The sequence below is a fragment of the Harpia harpyja genome, chromosome 2 (assembly GCF_026419915.1).
Source record: "Harpia harpyja isolate bHarHar1 chromosome 2, bHarHar1 primary haplotype, whole genome shotgun sequence".
In the NCBI taxonomy this organism is placed as follows: domain Eukaryota; kingdom Metazoa; phylum Chordata; class Aves; order Accipitriformes; family Accipitridae; genus Harpia; species Harpia harpyja.
Window position 1 is genome coordinate 43,131,748 of NC_068941.1, and position 21,337 is coordinate 43,153,084.

A 21,337-nucleotide genomic window follows, 5' to 3' on the forward strand; every position below is an offset into this window, starting at 1 on the left:
ATTCTGGTTACTTTCAAAATAGTTCAGCAGTAAAGATCTTAAGCAAAGGAAAAACATTCCTCAGGCTGTGCAGAGAAGAGCTACCCCTTTCCCTTCCTAGGAAAGCTTGCCTCCCTATGCTTTAGTCAGGTAAAATCTCAGTGAAATCGGGTTAAGAAACAATCAATAACTAGTAGCTCTGGTATAGTAAAAGATAAAACGCAAGGTTAAACAATTACTGAATAACACTAGCTACAAAACCCAATCTGGCCATAGCCTAATGTTTTGGGTTTGTGTGGTGGGGTTTGGGTAGCGGGGGAGGGGCTGGAGGGGTGGCTCCTGTGAGAAGGTGCTAGAAGCTTCCCCGGCTCTGAGTCAGACCCACCTCTGGCCCAGGCCGAGCCCATCAGTGACGGTGGTCGTGCCTCTGGGAGAACAGATTTAAGAAGGGCAAACCTGCAGCGGAGAGAGGAGTGGAACATGAGAGGAACCCCTCTGCAGACACCAAGGTCAGTGAGGAAGGAGGGGAGGCGGTGCGCCGGAGGAGGGGCTGCCCCTGCAGCCCGTGGTGAGACGGCAGGCTGTGTCCCCCCAGCCCATGGAGGGGAGCGGGGGAACAGATGCCCACCTGCAGCCCAGGGAGAGAGGGGCCCACGCCGGAGCAGGGGGATGACCCCCAAGATGGCCGTGACTCCATGGGAGAGTCCGCACTGGAGCAGTTGGTGACTGGATAGGCCCACGGAAAGGACCCACGCCAGGGAAGTTTGTGAGGAACTGCAGCCTGTGGGAGGAACCCCATGCTGGAGCAGGGGAAGAGTGAGGAGGAAGGAGCGGCAGAGACAAGGTGTGATGAACTGACCCCAACCCCCATTCCCCGTCCCCCTGTGCCACTGGGGAGGAGGAGGTAGAGAGAACTGGGAATGGAGTTGAGCCAGGGAGGAGGGAGGGGTGGGGTGAAGGTGTTTTAAGATTTGGTTTTACTTCCCATTATCCTTGTTTTGATGGGATTGGTAGTAAATTAAATTGATTTTGTTTTTTCCCCAAGTTGAGTCTGGTTTTTGCCCGTGACCATAAGTGGTGAGTGATCCCTCCCCGTCCTTATCTCAACCCATGAGATTTTCTTTATATTTTCTCGTCCTCATCCCACCAGGACTGGAGGGGTAGGAGTGAATGAGTGGCTTCGTGGTGCTTTGTTGCCACTGGGCTTAAACCATGACGCCTAAATATCTACTTGTAGCCACAGGTCTGGTTATCAGGATTAAGTAGCTTCACAGATTTCGGTCTCTGTTATTTTAGGGTACTAATAAGAAATCTGACTACAGTAAAAAGACAGTACAGTCTGTTAAAATTACAATTTCAGTGAGCTGTTAATGGTACAGTTTGCAATTACGATTACTTCTCAATTAGGCTTTTATCCCCCCTTTAGTTTTTCTATACTTGTACATTGTGCAAGAGAGAGTAAATGGGATTATCTGCTGCAACACTTATTCTATATTTTAGTTTAAAGATTTCCCTGTCAATTGCAAATAGTGAAGGTTCAGCAAAATTATGTCATTACATCTTAGCCTGTGCTGAGAGTAGTCAAATGGCTTATTATGAATGATCTGAAACAGAAACACGTATTTTTACATTTTTACATATTTTTTATATTTCCCATCTGTATTTATCTTCCGTTTGAAATCTATGGAGTAAGATCTGAGGAAAAAAATATAGATGTGTATATAGATTTGTACAGAAGTATAGAAATATATATAAAGAATAACTTTTTCTGCTAGATTAAATGTCACAGCAGTGGAAAACTGCATGACACCATTACAAGTTCAGGACTGCTAGTTATCATGAGCCCAGATTTCTAATGATGCAATATTCTCAGTAATAGAAGTAAAATCAAAGGCATCTTATGGGAAATAACCATGCCAGATTTACATTCTGGGCTACCTTATCACACTGAGGAGGAAAAATTATTCTGGCTTTCCTAGTAGAGTAGAAAACCAACCTCCTTAGCTTGGACTGTGCAGTGTTGGAAAGAAGAAAACTTCAGGCACTGTCCTAAAGCAATATATGTAGGAATGTGGTTTTAAAATACTTCAGCAGAAGTAGAAGATACTTTCTCCTCTTTAGTAGTGTGAACAGCAAGTCAGCCAAACAAATAGAGAAAAGAGTACTGTTCACAGATAGTTTTGCTTTTCAGTCAGAGAGTGAATCAGATTTTGACTGATTTTCCTGCTAGGAAGCAGAAGAAGAAAAACAAACAAACAAAAAACCGGAAGAAAAACCCAAAACACAAACCTCCTAATTTTTTTAGACTGAACTTATTTGAAACAAATAGAAAAATAATTGCTATTGCTATTGGTTAAGTAAGAAACAGAAGCAGATGAAAGCTAACATATGAAAGAGATCATTGTTCACACTTTTTCTTTAGAAAAGAGGTGCACCTGCAAGCTAATCTTGTCTCATGAGTGTAATTAGTATTATACATTGTTCATTAACTGTAATGAAGGTGCTGGTAGTATAAACTAAGAGACTCACAACAGATATGACATTTGAATTTCTAAGGAGTTTGATATTCGGTAATGATTCTAGAAAACACTAAAAAGCAGATTTCATTCCATCTGTATTTGGGTTGGAATTTTATGAATTGTAGATGCATCTGAGGTATTTAAAAAATTTAAACAATTAAATTCCTGTTTATAGGTGTGAGAAGACAGTAGGTGCTGAAATCAACAGAAGGGTCTGACATGTTCTGGTACATCAGAAAATCTTAGAAGAATCTGCACAGAGATGAGTAAGTGCTTAAATACCTTTAAAAATTAGCTCTTTCCTCCCTCTCAGTTCCTAAATCTATTTTGCAAGTGGGAATTCTGATAAAAATTTGCTTAAATACGCTTCAAAATATGGTGCATCTTAATTTGGGCAAGCAAGTTCAGAAGCTGTCTCACTGAAAAGGTGATATGTTAGATTCCTAATGAACAAACTTGTCTTTGATTACCGTATATGCAATTTCATTGTCTTCTGCATGCACCAAACCAAAGTACACACTCGCTGTAGTTTAACTTGCCAGGCAATATATGTTTTGTGAACTGAAATTGCACAGCTTCATTTTTAAGTAGTTTTTGATTTTTTTTTAGATATAACAGTGCTGTTCTGTTACATTTAAGATTAAATAATTCAGATCAGTTCCAGAATAATATTTCTGTTTAGATAAAACTTCTTTTTACACAAGTGTTTCTGCTTTGAAATCATCTTGATTTTCAGAGGGCTGGGAGACTGACAAAACTTCTGATGATAAAATACCCCCTTAAAAAGCCACTTTTCATTTTTATCTATTCAGTAATTGATGGCAAATAAAATAGTACTTTTTAGGAGATTGAAAATCTTAAAGAAGTAGGTTTTATTTTACTATGTCATCACTATATAAATATCAATGCAATGTAATGAAATAGCCATGTTACAGTGTCTACTGTCTACTCCAAGAAAAAATAAAGCAAAGTAACTAAAAGCTCTTTCACAATAAAACTTAAATTTTCTTTTGCATTTGGGTATTAAATTCCTGGTATTAATCAGTAACATTTTGTGATTTAATGTCTCAGAGTAAGTTTTGTAGTTTCCAACTGTTTTGTTTTCTTTCATGTACTCAGTGTGCTATGTAAAACCTGAAGTGAAGTAATCTTCAATATTGATTTTTTTTCCATACTGTAATAGATTTTCTTGATTCTTAAATACAAAGAAATAACAGCAAATTATCATGTAGAGAAAAGACAGTATAGTTACAAATACTAGTTACTACGCCTATTTTATAATCAACACTTCAAAAGGAGAAAACAGTTTATCTCTTGACTCTTGTCTACCTCTTCTAAGGAGTGACCAATAAATATTGGCAGCCAGATCAATTCTGCTTGAATTTTCCTGCTCAGATAAATGCTTGCCAGTAAGAAACAACAGGAGCAGAGATTCCTGTAGTTAATTGTGCTTTTATGCATTTTATTTAAAAAAAAAAAAAAAGTACTCAAATACTAAAGAAAATATCTGTGGTCACAGTACAGTTGCTTTGGTTTTTTTTCTGAGGCAAATAGGTGCTGAAGATACTCTACATTAAAAGCGATAACTTTACTGCCTATTAATTGAAAACACAGAAGTAGTGGCTTTTTCTTTGCAAAGGTTATTGTTCTCCCTCTGAAGTTAGCTAAAAAGAAGGGGGAAAGGCATTTTTATTGTAAAAGTTAATATATGGACAGTATCCAGGAGCCATCAGTAGACCTTGCAAGTAGTATTAACTCATGTTCAATCTTTTCAGTTTACTAGACTGAAAAGAGAAAGGTAGGTGAAAGTACTGTCAATATTGGAATACAAATCTATCAAATCGTCAGATTTTGGAGTGGGTCATAAGATACAAGTTACATTGCTGGCATTATATGTCATGTCCTCTCAGCAGATTTGTTTTGAGCATTGTCCGCAAAATACTACTGCTTGCAAAAATTACACCCATCTTCTGCCAGAGCTGTTGTACAAACCTCTGGTATTCCCTCTCTCCCTGTCCCAGCATTGGAACAAGACATTCAGTCAGGGGCCAACTGGTTCTCAATTGTCACATTGTTATCGCTAAAAGTAATAGAATTTTCTTGTTGAACAGCATTTGAATTCACATACACGTACATGGGCAGTATTTATCATTTAAAAGTAGAGGATTACATGACACTATCATGTGCTTGAGCATGTTGCAGTAATGAAGAGGCATGTCTATATGCATAGAGAAATGATCACAGAAGTCTTAATGATGAAATATTAATTTTATTCAGAAGAGTAATATCAATTATTAAAGTGGAAACCATATAAGATTTTTGTGTGTGTGTGTGACACAACAGCTAGCTTTGCTATACTGTACCTGAATTTTTAGCAGATCTGGTGCAAGTTGTTGTCTCACATCCTGTATACAGGCTCACACCCTCACTCACTGAGTGTTGAAATGCGATTTGGATATATGCAGTCCCATTGCACACTGTTGCTTTATCTCTAAGCAAACTGGGGTAGATAATAGGAGCATAACTATGATGAAGGAACCAGGACTGCATTTTGGACAATACTATTGTCCAAATTTCACTATTATCTTAAGCAATTGACAGCTCCAATATTTATATCATTTAAATGATAGTTCTCATGCTAAGCCAGGAAAAATGTGCTAAGAAGGCTGAAATTTCAGGTGTACATTTCCTGTCAATCTAAATATTCTGTTTCCTTTAACTGACTTACAGACATCCCTTGAAGAACAAATGATTGAAAGAAAATGCATTCCCAGGTAAAATATGAGCTAAAAATCAAAATGTCATCAGTAGAAGGGTGTCTAACTACTAAGCTTTGGCACATCCTTTCTCATTCAGAAACATCATCTCAAGAAGAGTATATGTTAAGCTGCTGGCTCTTGCTTCTAAACCTTTTCAAGCCATAGATTCCCAGATGTGTTTCTCTGCAGGATTTTCCAGTTCAATAACTTTCAAATTGTTTAGTTCCTTACAAAACATGAATTTTCAAGTATGTGTAAATTACTAGTGCTCTTACAGTGTAAGATATTCACTTCAGCAGATTTTCGTGAATGAAACATGAGCAATTACCAGAAGAACAACTACATTCTTGTCAAAAGTCTGCTTTAGACATCTGTTTCTGATTTTTCACCCCCATTCATCTTCACCCTAACTTCAGTTATATCATGAGCTAATCTTCTTGTTTGTTTTTGTTTCTAGGTATGGAATTTGGTTTAAGATCATTTAAGAAACTATAGGAGAGTTTAGGACAACAAAAAATGCACTGCAGAAGTGTGTGTGGGAGTATTTATCTTACGTGCAAATAGGGCTTGTAAAGTACAGTGTTTTTTATTGAGCTTCTAACTAAAGATTTAATAGAAAAGCATTGCAAAATTAGCTGTTGAGGAAACAGCATTTTAAAGCTGAAATCTCATCATGCAAGTCTTGACAAAGGGGAAAGTGTGTGAAATATGCTTTCTCATATGACTCAGGGAAAAGAAGAAGTTTCCTGGGGAAAACTGTTGCGGGTTCAGAGGCCAGGGCAATTGGGGATGCAAACTTTGAGAAGAGATGACTTTCCCCTACTCTCGTGGTTTAAATCAATTAATGGAAGGGATATAAAATGAAGTGGCATAGAGCTATGTTTCAGAAACTTCTTTCCCTTGCTATCTTTCAAAGACTTCAAAAATATCTTCCCTTTTAGGTGACACTCCCTTAGGTTTTTATTTTACTTGAGGCAATACCTTATTTTCTCATTTACACAGTACACGAAGTAAAATTTTTAGAGTACCCTAGAAGACTTCCTTGTATACACATTCAAAATTAAAAAGTTGTTTATTGCTCTGTACTTTTCAGATGTTTCTCATGTTAAAAATTCTTTTATTGCAAAATATGCAAATATTTGTGCCTTTATGATAAAGGAATAGAGATCATTATCCCTAATATTATTTGCTTTGAATAATTTATCTAATTATTATTACAAAGGAAACTACAGTATGTGTCTCACTTATTTCTTCTTAAAGGAATGCTTGAATTGTCCACTGTGATATAGAATAGCTGTGATATAAGACTTGAAAAAGATGTATAAAAATGCATAGATAGATTCAAACTCCTCCTGACTTTTTGCAAATCAGGGACAAGCCCATCTTCTGGATTTAGAATCAAACTTCTTAGCTGATCCCTCTTCCGTGTAATTATTAAAATCAAAACACTAAATTTGAACAACTGCCTCAAAAGTCAACTGTCTTGAAGTATAAAACCTGGACCTATCTGTAGTGCTTCATGACAGCATGGGTGATGCTACCACAAGTGAAAACATTTCAGCTGGAATTGGTGCATATCAATTACAAATGGTTCACACGGTACTGACTGAACTCAGTGTTAGCAATAGGGAATGGTAGTCATGAATGACAGAGTATTAAGGAGGGAAAAAAGAAAAAAAAAAGTTGATACTTCAGTATTTCAAAGTGGATGCACAAAAACCAGCATAACAAACTTATTACTACACTTTTTATTAGAAAACATTAGCAAATAATGGTAAAAGTGGTAAAATTCCAAGAAAAAGAAAAGGGAAACCAACTTACTGAGGTTGAATATACTTTTAAAAGAATCCTTTTTCTGCTGATGGCTGAGCATGACGTTCTTAAACATGATAACTAGGGCACACTGAGGAATATTCAGTGATTTTCTTGTTGTTGCTGTTGTTGCCAAGACTACCAATAAAAAGTAAATAAGATCATCTGCAATATAAAAGAAAAAGAAAAAATTAAAGCATGCTCTTTGTGCACTTTTTAGTCTGATTCATGATATAATATAATCTTTGTAAATTTACCACCCACCACCTCCCTAAAGTAAACTGTTATGCTCCTCTGAGGTCAATAGAACTCACAACAGAACTCTAATATTTATAGTAATGCAAATCTACCTCAAAGTTTAATAATATTAGATATATACAAAGTAATTATTAATATTGCTTTAAATCTGTAAGTTTAATATTAGACAGGATTTGAGAAACAAAGTAACACAAATTATTTTCTATAACTTTTTTCATTTCTATTTTTATTACACTTAAATGGTGGCATCAGAGTTCAGTGATACGTAGAGTCACCAAAATAAAAAGCTTTTTTTAAACACTGTAAGTTCTTTTCCATAGTCCAGTCTCTGCCAGATAAAATAAAAATATGCTATATTCAAACGGGAAGAAGCTGTTTGTTTTAAGTAACGATTTAAGACTCAATAATCTAATTCAGTGATCTAAGTCTTAAGTAGTCAGTAATAAATAATCAGTCTTAAAACTCAGTAACCTGAGTTGTAAGTAATGACTTCAGACTTCCTCCAGCTATACCTTTATCATGGGATCTATACTGCAACCATGGACTCACCACCAAGATCCTGTACTCACTGAAGTCAGCAGCAACATCGTTTTTATGAAAGATGTAAAAAATTGGTTTTGACTCACAGGCTCTTTATAGATCTTCAGTCTTTGGTGATTAGCTAAAAGTGAGACCAGTCTTCTAAATAAGCAATGGTCAATAGCTATTTTGTTGATGATTTTATTTGTAACTTTTATCAGATTTTGACTAGATTTAAGGCTGGGAGAATCACATGTTAATTTATGGACTGCTGAGTTTAACAGTTCATCAGTGAAACTGTGCAAGCTAACTTTTGCATCCATCCATTGCAGGGCTGGTCAGGTTCTGTGTAGAAAAGTGTTGCAGGACGCTTTCTGTCTGTTGTGAAAACTCATAACCAAGTAAAACATGAGTAGTAACGTCTGGTCTGAGAAGAAAGTATCATTTGGAGCTGTTGTGCTGCTTCAACTTGTGTACCCTGACACTCCATCAAAATACCAGACCAGATACCTCACCTGTGGGCTAGCAAGACAGAAGTGACACAGAAAGCTAAGTATTTTATTGCCTGTATGCAATTTTGTACTTTAAAACTGTTTATTTTGAAGGGATGAATAATTGTGAAATACTTTGTACAGCTTTTTCATTAAGGTGGAATGTTGGGGGGAGTATTACTTAAACCCAGCACAAAAAAGAAATTCCTGGCATGTCACATTCTTTTCTAATGTGACATAAAACAATGTTTGATTGCTGTGGCTTAAATTGTATAGAAGGATTACTTTGCCGAAGTTATTTATATAGCTAGATGTTATTATTGCCTTTGGCTTTTAATTTAAAAATTAATTCACTGACATCATTACTGCATAGTCCTTTGATGAATATATTCTAAGGTCTTCTGGCTGCACAAGCTTTAAGCATTCTACTGTATCATACGTCACAATGAGTCTGTCTCTCTGAACTGCACTTTATTTAGCCATTTATTTCAGAAATGTATTCCAGGAATTTCTAAGACGGTAATTAAAAGTGAATTTTCAGGTTGATTCTTTCTTTCAGCCTCCAGTGTTTATCCACCAGCAAAATCTATAGTCAATATATGTATTTTTTTCTAATGCACTGGAGCTAAAACATTAGTTTTGTACAAATTTTGAAATATGAATAACAACCTGAGGAACATCAAACAAGCAGAAACTGCTAAACAGAAAAAAACAGGTGTCAGAAATCAGAAGCTCACTATGCTTCATAGCTCAGTATTATTTTTAAATAGTGTTTGGAACAGCCTTTAGCACCGATCCTTTTTTTTTTCCCTGGTGTTTTTTTATCAGTGTGGTCAGATATTTTGTAGACTCTGGCCCCTATAGTTAAGAGCAAATGAAGATATTTTGCCCAGCAAAATTAATTCACATAAAAATTGCTATTCATAATTAAAATTAAGCCTTTCTCAAAAAATGCACTATTCTAGTTTGTTACATGTGATACTGTGTTGTCGAGAAAGGAAAAATAAGGATCAGATTTTGTAGTGTGGTATATGCAGAACAAGAAGCCACAACCAGATTCCTCAGGCTAAAAAAGCAACCAGGAGTGGAGAGTTTGCAGACTTGTCAGATGTTCGCTGTCCCTGCAGTCAGAGCAAAAGATGAAGGGACAGACACAGATCTGCAAGGGAAGCTGTAATTTGTAGCTTAAATCTTTTATTCCTTTCTATAGAGGAATTTCTGAGTGTGTGTGGGGAGGGGAGCCCTCTTTCTGTTATCTTTTTATCATCAGGCTTAATCACAGTTTACCAAGAGGTGAGAAACCTGCCTTTGAATTCTAAAATTCTCCTTATTTTAACAGATATAGCTAGTCATCTTTGCTGCTGCCAGCCAAGACACTGAGCTTCAAAAATGCTGAAGTCTGATTTTTCTGAGAAATGTATAGGAAAAACTGGCACAGCAGGTTCCGGTGCCTGTGAAGCCACCTAATTTGAAGTTTCCAGCCCCCAGGGCACTAGACAGAAGTGATGGGGTTACATGTCAGCAGCCTGATGAGCCACATTGGTAGGGGTTGGAGGCAGGGAAAAGAGATCACCAGTAAAAAGCAGAAATTAAGGAGAGGTACTGCATCAGGTATGGTTTGTCCAGCCAATGATCAAACTCATTTTAATAATTACAAATTCTCAGGAACAATTTGTCACCTGAATTTAGAAACTATGAACTTACCTTTATTGGCCTCTTGAATTTTGAATTATAATGACAGTAATAAGGTTTCTTTGTCTAATACTATGTATATTATCAATTCCATTCCTAGACAAGAAATCTTACTGTATTTTGCTGACAAAAATATGTATTCTGCCTTAATTACACCTTACATCAGAGTTAGACTAAGTTTATAGGCACAAAACATGGTATCAGAAAAAGAAAAGGTTAATAATGTTATTCCTTGTAAAAAGAATAACTTGTCTGAACTTTAACAGAATTCCTTCTCTATTCAGTCAGTAAATCAGCATTATTATATATTGTGCGATTACATGAGTATGTGAGTTCTCCATCGAGCAAGCAAAATTCTGAAGGTTCTTTGAGTTTAAACCATGCAGTTCCAGCCCTGCTTTTTGTGGTGGTTTGAATTCAGCTCGCTAACTGGGATTCTGTTACACATTGTGCTCAGGCAAATTAACATCTGAACAATATTCATTTGTTGATCTACAGAGTGATTGATTACTAGCTACAAAATCACAGTTACTTCTGGGAAGGCTCCATGTTGTTAAAGTGAGAATTGCAGTAAGTACAACTGCTGAGATAATTATAATTTGAAACTTGAAGTTTAAGGATAACTTCAGTACAAACACAGGGAGCTGAGGTTTTCAGGCATTTAGTTGAATCCATGCATAATAAGTAGAAATGCTCACATGCTTATGCAATTAAATTTAAAAAAAAAAAATTCCAAACCCCCACAAACCTTGGCTGGGTTAATATCCTCAGGAAGGTAACTGGGAAAATAAGTATGTCTCCATTATGCTATGTAAGTAATGAACCAATAATCTTCTTTTTCTCCTAGTCCATTATATGTTTCTCTCTCAAAACATGGTTGCACCTGTTTCAGAAATAGTGTATCTGGATGTACCTTGGATCACTAGAAAAAAAAATAGAGTTCCTAAGCTGGTATGACATATATTAGTGTAAAATTTTATTTCAGTTAAAAAAAGAATCATCTGTTCAACAATGTTCCTTTTCTTCCTCTTAATGTGTTTGCATCATAAATACAGTAGGATTTTCTTGACTGGTTTTGAGAGTTTTCTAAAACTCCCTTGTTAAGAGATGGGAGTTCTTAGATTTCAGTCTTCTGTTATGAGGTACTGATAAAATTTAGTCAGATGCTAAGCTAAAGCTATGTTAAGAAGCTCATAAATTGGAGTTGTAGAAATGTGGGGTTTTTTCAGGTCTCTAAAAACATTTCTAATTAAATAATAACGCAGCTGCTCCCACATAATAAATGAAAACAAATTCCTTACAGAACTAATGTGGAAAATAATTCAAGCCTAGAATTTGAAGTGTATATCTAAAAGTCTGATTCCTATCTGTTTAAATTCCACATCGTGTCACACAAAATGATTTGCAGCCAATGTTATTTGTAATGCTGCAGTAGGAGGTACAAAGAACAGCATGATGTGCTGTAAACTCTTCCACCTCTGGAGCAGAGGGTTTGTAAGTGGGACCTGTGGTGTATCAATCAGGTGCCAGCAATGGAGAAAACAGAATTTCTAAGTAGGTTATTTGGCCCTTTCTGGAGGAGTTTCTTTCTCAAGCAGGTTACTGGCTTGATTATTTCTAGTGGCAAAGCCTATGCCTTCAGATATTATTTCACTCTGTGAATAGCCTCAGTCCTAAAAGCTGTTCTCTCTAAATAGCTTAGAATTTTCTGTTTAGGAAGCAATGGTGAATCCTTTCAAAGTAATTCCTCATTTGCCCTCTTTGATGCATCCTTTCATAAAGAATCTCATACTGGAATGATGTGGAATTGAGCCCAAATTGGCATGATAATTCCTAAATTCCTGTCCTTGGGGTCTCCCACTATGTAGACACATGGTACATGACTATTTTCAAGAGACTAACTAGACACATCCTACCATTTCAAACATCAACAAAAAAAAAGGTATCTCCCACCATTGTTATAACTAATTTTTAGTGAGGAAATGTATATGATTCAGCTTCAAATGCTGCTAGTAGAATTGGCAGTTTAATCAAAATGCTTGTGCTACTTAGTAGGCTGAAGAACATGGTATTTAATTTTACTCTTTGTAACATGGCAAAATAGTTTATCTAGTCATTGCACCAGGAAGTGTAGCATACTGGGAAGGTAAACTTGCAAGAGATATTTAAAGACTTCCCTGCATTTGTGCAAAAAATGTAGTGCTTGAGTCTGCAGATAGAGATGTAGATTTTCAGAGAAAACTTTTTGTAAATACTCTCTGTCAAATATGACAGTCTATTCATTAACAGATTACTCATTTATTTCTGTAAGATAATGCACTGTGGAAAAGCAGAACATTACCAGAAGCTATGCTTCTATCACGTTACCTAACAGGCACATTGGTACCATACAGGGGAAGGGGAACAAGACCAAAAGAGGTGCTACACAGAGACCTTTAATGTGAACATAAAGTGCTAAACATGCTGAATAAATTTAAACATACCAAAGGACTGACAAGAAGGTCCTAAATGAAATGGTGATTTAACTTGAATTTATACTTCAACGTTCTGCAAACATCAGCTTGCTGATCTTGAAAACTTAGGCCTTCTCTGAAAGAAAGAGGAACATGACCAAATATCTATGTAACGGGATTATTTTATTTGTGATAAATAAATGTCTTCAGTTGTTAAAAACTGTAATTAAAAAGTATGTTTATGTCAAATTCAGAAAAGGGAAATTACATTAGCAGACTACTGCTGTGTTTTGCCAGACGTAAGAAAAAGCTGCGTGTTTATGGATAATTTTTTCTTCTCAAATTAAAATAAAAATGTTTTGGCAGCTTGGCCATCCTTCTTTCCAGTTTCTATCCTGTCATCAGAAATCCTACATTCTTCTCAAACCATTCTCCTGCCTTTCATCTTGTAAACTAAATTTGTTTTGCAATTTTCTTTTGTTACCTTGTCTTTTTAAGCTTCTAGATCCAACCTAGGTTACCCTAAATCCTCTTCAGTAAGGAGCTTCTAGCTTTTTGCTGCAGTCAACAGGAAACTGAGAATACGAAACTGTCATGAATGCAGAATAGATTTGTTTCATAAGGCAGGTCTCAAGAGACAAATTCCCAAAGTGGGATGAGAAATTGAGTTGGAACACTTGTCTATCCCATAAAAACTTGCTCTCTATTGGTATTTTCTATTATTTCACACACATTTCAAACAAGGAAAATATTACACCTAACTATAATGTTTTAGGCTGACTCTCCAGGCTTCTGTATGCACCAGGATACACTTTTACTAAGCGCAAAACTGACTTGAATTCTTTGGGCTAGGGATACCTGAAAAAATGCTGACTTTGGCTCATACCACCCATTTGCTCATGCATTCCTATACACTAGAATTACTTTTCTGAATAACATTAAATTCCTCAACTCAACCCAACTTTCTGGGGGTTTATCCTTGCTGAATTTTTATAGCAATATATTTAAAATATGAATTTAGATAGCCTGTGTGATATGTCTTCATTTTAAGAATATGGTCTGGATTTAGGCTATACCTAAGTCTCAACTTTCACTAACTATTTTTTGTGATAGTTGAGACAAGTATAGTCTAAATCCAGAAAAGAGAGAGATGGAACAATTTGTGAGAAGCAGGAGAAAGGAGGGTGCCAAAGAAAAAGAAAGACTGCTGAAGAGAAAGAGAGGCAGTAGTTAGAAATAGGAAAGACCAGACATGAGAGTGAAAGGAAGTAAGAACAGAAAGAATAAACATCATGGATGAAAGTGCAAGGGTAGAAGGAGGGAGCAAGCATAAGTAGGGCCAACAAAGAGATGTTAAGTGATACAAAGAACAAAGTTAGGGATGAAAAGGAAACAAAAGATGTCATGCTACAGAGAGGAATAATGTTATAAAGAAGAAAAAAGAGGGAGAAGAAAAGGGAAAATGAGGAAGGACAACTGCCAGGCAGTTATCAAGCAAGAGAATTTAGAAGCGCTAACAGGATTGCTCAGTTTGGACAAAATGCAATACAGCAGTGCACATGTGCATGAGTGTTTGGCAAAAAGGATAAAATAATTGATACCCTTAGCTTGTACCATAGGTCCACCTAAATATTTTAGAGGTTTTCAAAATGAGAGAAAGAAACCAGAGTACATGGGAACTCATATACAGAATTCTAGATGCAGGTACTAGAAGACCCAGATTAGCCTTGGCCAGCCCTTGTACCACCTGGGGCTGCTAGACGTTTCCAGCATGTGAGATTAGGGGCCTCCCAATCATTTTATGTTCACTCACCAATCTGGAGGAGGGGGGAAAAAAAATGTAGAAAAATGCGAAAGAAACATATCGGAAGCCTGTCTTTTCAGTTCTTACGTTATTTAATTAGAATAACAGTATTTCTGTGGATGGGGACAGAAAGGGACACTGCCCTGGGAATGGGCAGCTGTGAACAGTTCTCAGAGCATCCATTTAGAAAAGATCAAGCCTCAGTGAGCCCATGTTTCCTGATGGTCAGTTTCAATGTTTCTCTGTGGTTACCACAGTGACATAATTGTTTTGTTGTGGTTCGCTAGGGAGATAAGTGGCTTGCTCTCAGTAAATCCCAATTATTCACCTTTTATTCTTTTATGCATTAACATAATCTCTTTCCTTTGTTTATTTGAAAGTTGTTTGAAATTAAATTGCAGAAATAAATATTTCATGAACATTTTAATTTAATTGCGCAAAGGAATACAGAAAGCAAGAACCCCCAAAATGCATCTCGGACAAGATCTTTGGGTTACTTTTCAAGAATGTGAGGGAAATTCACAACTCAGAATTATTATGGGTTCATTTGCAACTGTTATTTTCAGATTTTTATTACGCAAACTAGAGGCTTGTCCTCTTCATGTTAGTAATGTATCTCGAAGACGAACTTTTATTCTATTCTACCACTGCATAGGAAGGACTCTCTTTTTTAATCATTTTTCCAGGCCTTTGTTTTGTATAGTGTCAGGTTTAATTTTTTAGCCTCTAAAGTTCAGAGCTGTCATAAAGCTCTAGATATCTTCACCCTTTCTTACCTAGAAGGTCAAGGCAGTATGCCAACAGCATGCTGGCTGTCTGCTCAAGCAAGAGGAGCTCAAATGAACCATATGTTAAATCTCATTGACTGGTTTTATGTATGGCACTATATAGATATAGATCTCTAACCAACAAAAGAATCTGATTTTAAATTGCAGTCATCAGAAAACAAAGAAGTGGTCACACCTTTTAGCAGTATACCACCTCTCTTCTGCTTTTTGCAGTTAGTATTGCTTACTGTACAATAGTTAGATAAACAATTTCTGATATGAAAAGCAATGGGAATGGGGAGAAAAGACTTCTGAATGCAATCTTCATATTTCTTTAGCAAAAATCTCTGAAAGTAGCGACTTCCATAGCATACTGAGACTTTGGGATCATTTCATGTCCTTTTTCCCCTCTTTCTTCTTGCTTTTTTCAATGGAAAAGCAAATGCTGGCACAGGTACTTTTCCCAATTACTGCAACCTACATTAGTTTAACACTTCTCCTTTATTGACAAGTTAATACAGCAGCCTTAAACTGCTGTGGGGTGCAATGCCATCCAAGTCCTTGCAAGTCCTTAAAATTGAGAAGTTGGACCAGCAAAACTGCATTTTTCTCAGTAGAGCTCACATAACCCATTTACCACGTTGGTACAGTGTGATGTCTTTAATACACCTTCATTTATATCAAGAGTGTTTTGCTACTACAATACCCAACTATCCTGGCATGGCAAAGCACTACTAAAATTGAAAACATTTAAGAATCCAAATGCATACTGTTTCTCAACCTTTAAAAACCCTATGCGGACAGAACAATATGCTCCATTGTGAGCAACTTAAGCAAGAAGCGTGTTTCCCCATTTCTTTTTTCTATTTGTTATCCTCAGCTTAGTTTACAGTATTTTTATTTGTGGTAGTTCCCTAGCAACATTATTATTATTATTATTCCTGTTATTGTTGTTTTTGTTATTTATATTCATGGTCGTATTTTAAAGGCAAATTTGTTTCTCTGAAAGGAGATTTCTGTCAAAGAGGTTTTATCAACAGAAGGATTAGCTTCTTTTTCTTCATGCTTTGAAACAAAGTTGGCTTTGAAAAGGTCTTATCACTCTACTAAAGATAATGTTGCAGACTGTTAAGTCACAGTCTGATTACTCAAAGCAAGTTAATTAATCTTCAAATGCATATTTAATCACACATCCTATGCATTTCAGCACAGCTCAAGCATTAAGTACATTAGTCATTATTTTTCAGTAAAAGGTGAAATTAACAACATATAAGATTTGAGAAGTATGAATTTTAATCAAAAGTACATTAAAATTATATCATTTGGGATCTGCAAGGCTGAACCTCCAGATGACTGGCTTCATTACAGATCATTGTGGCTGAACGTTATTATTACTTGACAGCTGCTCTGTATCTGATGCAAATGAATTACTGGTCACGGTTCATGTCTAGCTGGCAAGTCTCTACATAGTAATTACCACCAAGTGGCACAAATCTGCAATTTACTTGGGCAATTCAGTCCACAGGCCAAAGATCAAACTAAGTGCAGAGGGGTGAGACACATAGGCAGGACAATGTGTGCTGCCTTTCCCTATGATGCATTTTCTCTTTCAGAGCTAATAGCTTAGAAATTTTTGGAAAATTTGCACAGAAAATTTTTCAGGGAACTTTGAAAACTCTTAAGTTAGATATCTCTGTTCAGTTTACTTTAGCAAAGTACATTCAATTTGATGTCCATTACCAATATATCCATTTACTTAATTTATTTGCTTTACACGGGGATGTTTCTAATAATGCTTGCTCTTTTGTTGCCTCTTATGATCTTTCTACTATTTTAAAGAAATACTATCAGCTTATTATTTTTTAAAGATCCAATTTCTAAATTCTGGGTTTGGCTAAAGCAACTGTTAAAAAGCATATGTCTGTTTTAAAAAGTCGGTTACAAAGTACTTTCTTTCCCTTTGCCATCTTTTTTTAAGTGTAGCAATTTTCTCTGACATTTTTAGCTAAATAACAGGAATTTTTGATTTTCAGCTTGATGACCTCCTTTATAAAAAGTCAGCTTTCAACTACTCCGTATTTTAGTGAAATAAACTCATAACATTTTCCATAGCAACATGCTATGATGTAATTGCTTTTGAATTATGATCACTGCAAGAGACTATGAATGAGACAAGCCTCACAAGCAAAGTAAAGCAATAGCTAAGCACATTTTCTTCATACAATAATAGTCTATTTCAAAATGTTTCTATGTGCAAGTTTTCCTTTAATAAGCATTGTACTACAAATGTATGACATTGGTAGTGGAAGATGTGCTCATTCTGAGAGCCATGAAATTATTTAAATTGACCATTTCTTAACACAACTGTTCCTTTAACATGTGAGAGAAATGAACTCTCTCCATTGCCAAGTGGAAAAGAGTTAATTAGATTCTCATCCAGCTGTAGAGCCAATTAAGCTATTAGTTATATATAAGGCACCTGACAAACACAAGGCTTCTTCCCCCTCAAGACTTTAGTTACAGGTTAATGCTATACTTAAGAATGTTGTTATTTACAAATACCCATTAAAACAGTTTGTTTAGTTTCAGCCCTTGGAGATTTCACAAGCCGTGAGATGATTGGTGGGTATTGTTTAGAAGATCATATTAATGATTTGGGTTATATTGTACTATTCCTTTTGCTTAGTTGGAAGACTGAGGTATTTCAGTTGTAATATCATGTCTAAAATTCTGCTAGGAACCTCCTATATTTTACATACATATTGCAAAGAACTTGAAAACTGTTTGATGCACACCTACAATAAACAAAAAAGTACTGACTCCCATTATTGACTTACTACCATTGCTGCAAGAAGAAATCAGATCTTTCAGGGTACAAACTGAGAATGCTTTTAGTATTAAACTACTTAAGTTGGAAGAGGAACTACTATTATATAGGTATGATGTTTCCTTAAAAACAAAGAGAAAGATGAAAACAAACAAAAAAACCCCTTATCTTTTAGCAAAAGAGAATTCAGCTAGTGATTACTAATTATAAAGCCACTCTAAATATTGAAGCTGGTGATTCTGCTGAATTTAAAGGGACTATCCTCAGAAAGATATAATAGAAGAAAAACTTAACTCAAACAGGACAGTCTTTGAGAAGGATGAATTAAACAGAAGCCATCAAAAAAGTTTTCAGTTTCAGTTTGTGCTGTTTATATAAAGGGATATGCTGCTTATATAAAGGGATATACTTGTCATGCAACATAATTTTTTTACAGAATGCTCTTTCACAGTTTTGAAGAAGCAAGGAAGACTAATCCTATATGACAGCTAATGGGCATAACCAATGTGTTGTCACAATATTTTTTTTAATATAGAGCCTTCTTTTCATTTCTTTGTCTTCTGTCTAATCATGTATTTTCAGGCATAAGTACTAGAAAATCTGGATTTTAAAAACTAACAGCTTTTTGTGACTACTGAGATCAAAATATCAAATAATTTGAGGAGATGCACAAGATAGTATACATAAGTCTTGGACATTACTTGGAAACTCTTGTGGAAGTGGGTTATTTAACTGCTTATGGAAAGATTTCTTCCCCCTTGTTTTAAAATACCTGGTGCTGTCCCCAGAGGAGCAAGTATAAACTTGAAAAGATAGTGGTATAATATAATTAGATATGAATTTGGATGATCACATAGTATGGTCACTTGGTAGCATTCCTTCTTGGAAGGAGTTTAACCTGCTTGATAAATACTGTTCTCTATGATTGCTTGAAAATCTCTTCTGTGAAAATGTTCAGCTTTCCAAATTTGAATTGGGGATGCCACAAAGCACCTGAATCTTCCTTCACTCCTATCAGAGCACTATACGTCAGGTGTAATTTAAGTTTTTGTAGCTGAATCTTCTTGTGTCACAAGAATCAAATCTCTAGGATCTAGAGGGAACTCAGGCAGGATCAGAGTGGAAAGAATAGTTTAGAGTTGACTCTGAGAAGGTAACCTCTAAAGTTACATAGGAATTCTTACTGCAGCAATTAAATCTTCTGTAAGTGAGACCCATTAAGTATGCAAAGCACAGAGGTGTTCAACATCTGCCAGAATTAGACCTTAGTTTTATGCTCTGCTCTTTTTTGTTTTTACAGAGTAAATGGGCATTTTTGTTTACAAATCAAAAGCTGGATGCATCTAGAGCAAATAAGTATGACTTCAAAAGCCAACATGATCTGCTTTGGCAACTCATGGGGGTCACATAAGAATTTTTTTTCTAGGAGTTGGATGTTAAATTTTTCTTGTGTGTTTTATTTGTATTTTTATTAACCTTACAGTAAGATCCCACAGACCTCAGCTGGAAGCTGTTCTAGCACTGTGTGGCTGTGTTCAGGAAATGCTTGATAGTACTGAATTTAGGCTCAGCTGAAGGAAATAACTAGTTGTTACTAAGGGGGGGGGGGAGGTTGAGTCAGGATAAAAGGATGATTTTGGCCTAGAAAAGATACTTGTAAGAGAAGAGTTCAACACTGCACAGTTTTTGTGAATGTCTTTAGTTTCTGTAGTGCAATACAAGAATAACTTAGAGAACAGCTAATTGCTGTGTTCAATCTGAGAGACCACTTAGTTTCAGCTATACAGTCTTGCCAAAATGAAAGGTGACAAGTAAAACATTAGAAGTTCTCCATAAAATTAATAGTGAGTAAAGAAAATTTTGAACAAATATGAAAAACTGAAAGTTATATTTGCATAATTATAAAACCACTTATTCTCACCCATGTATTGGATTTATGTTTATTAACTACATAAAACCAACGGAGTCTTAGCAGTTGCAGTGAAACATCTCTCAAGGTTTTTAAACAAGTTACAACAGAAATACTGGTACCAACACGGCCAATGTGTAAACATTGGTTTCCTTTTCCATTGTTTAGTTCTAGCACACAGGTCTATTTTTCAACAATGTCAGTGTTACCCACCCAGACAATCAGTCAACTATTTCCTTTGCAAAAGCATTTTCATTCTGTTCCTCCTCCTGTTATCAAATGAGTAAACAAGTTTATCTTGTTTATAGAGAATGAAGGTGCATTCTGTTCTGCTGGTTACCGTGACAAATATGGTACAGAAGAATCCTTCAAAACATCCCTTCTTTGGATGAAAGCCCAGGAATATAAGAACTGATCCTCAAGAGCAGTGGTCAGACCTCAGCCTTCTGTGGTAGTTAAAAGCCAAGTTACCATTCCAGCCAACAGCTATTACTCTAAGACCATATTTTGAATGAATAAGAGGAAAAAACACCCCTACTTCCATCCCTGCGAACTGGCTGGAATATTGGCTTGGACTAAGCTGTCACTATAGGGAGATTGTAGGTCAAGGTCAGATATTAATTCTTGAATCCGTACATTTAAGGCAATATTTTTACCTATATATTTATACATGTATATAAAATCTCACATCAAGAAGTTCTTTTTATCCTTTCTAAACTCTTGATAACACTTCAGAGAGAAGGCTATAGTAGTACTATCCAAATAAAAGTGCCAGACTTTTTTTATATTAGACTTTTTGCATTCCCAGATCACAACAAATGTTAATATGAATGTAAGAGTTCTTAGACAAAAGCAATCTGATAATATCCTGCTATCTTGCAGAGCTATTTATATACCTTCTCTTTCTGATGCCAAATGTTTTAATACAGACTTTCATTAAGATTAGCAAGTACAAAATGTACAGCCTCATTCCCTCCCCACCACATCCTGACATAAGAGTTTAGTTCCAAAGGCAACACAAACAATGCACACTCGCTCTATGATTCTCTATAGATAAAGGAAGTGGAAAAAGTAAATAATTTGTATTAATATCTGCCTTAGTAAAGCTGTACATAAAGGTATCATTGTTTAAGAATTCTGCATTGCTCAGGGCATATTAAATATGAGAACTTTTTTTAATCACTGATCGCAGTCTTTCTAATCAGTCTCAAGTGATTCAAATTGCTCCTACTAGAATTATACACAGGAGAGAGTACTTCAAATTTTCAAGGATGCACTCCAGACCATAAGCTTTATACAAGTGTTTCTCAAAAGACCACATTGCCCTTTTTCATGATAAGTGTAATAAATATTCAATTGCTAACAAAATATTACTTAGAGCATGCTCCTCCTCTGTGCTATGTTGTCTCTAGATGAAGGGTGTTTTACCCTTAACATCACCCAACAGTGTGCTCTCCTCATAGTGCGGTTAATAAAAGGGTCTCTTCCTGCAAGAAAAAAAAAAAGAGGAAAAAGAATCACTGAGATCTTTTCTGCTCCCAGAATTTT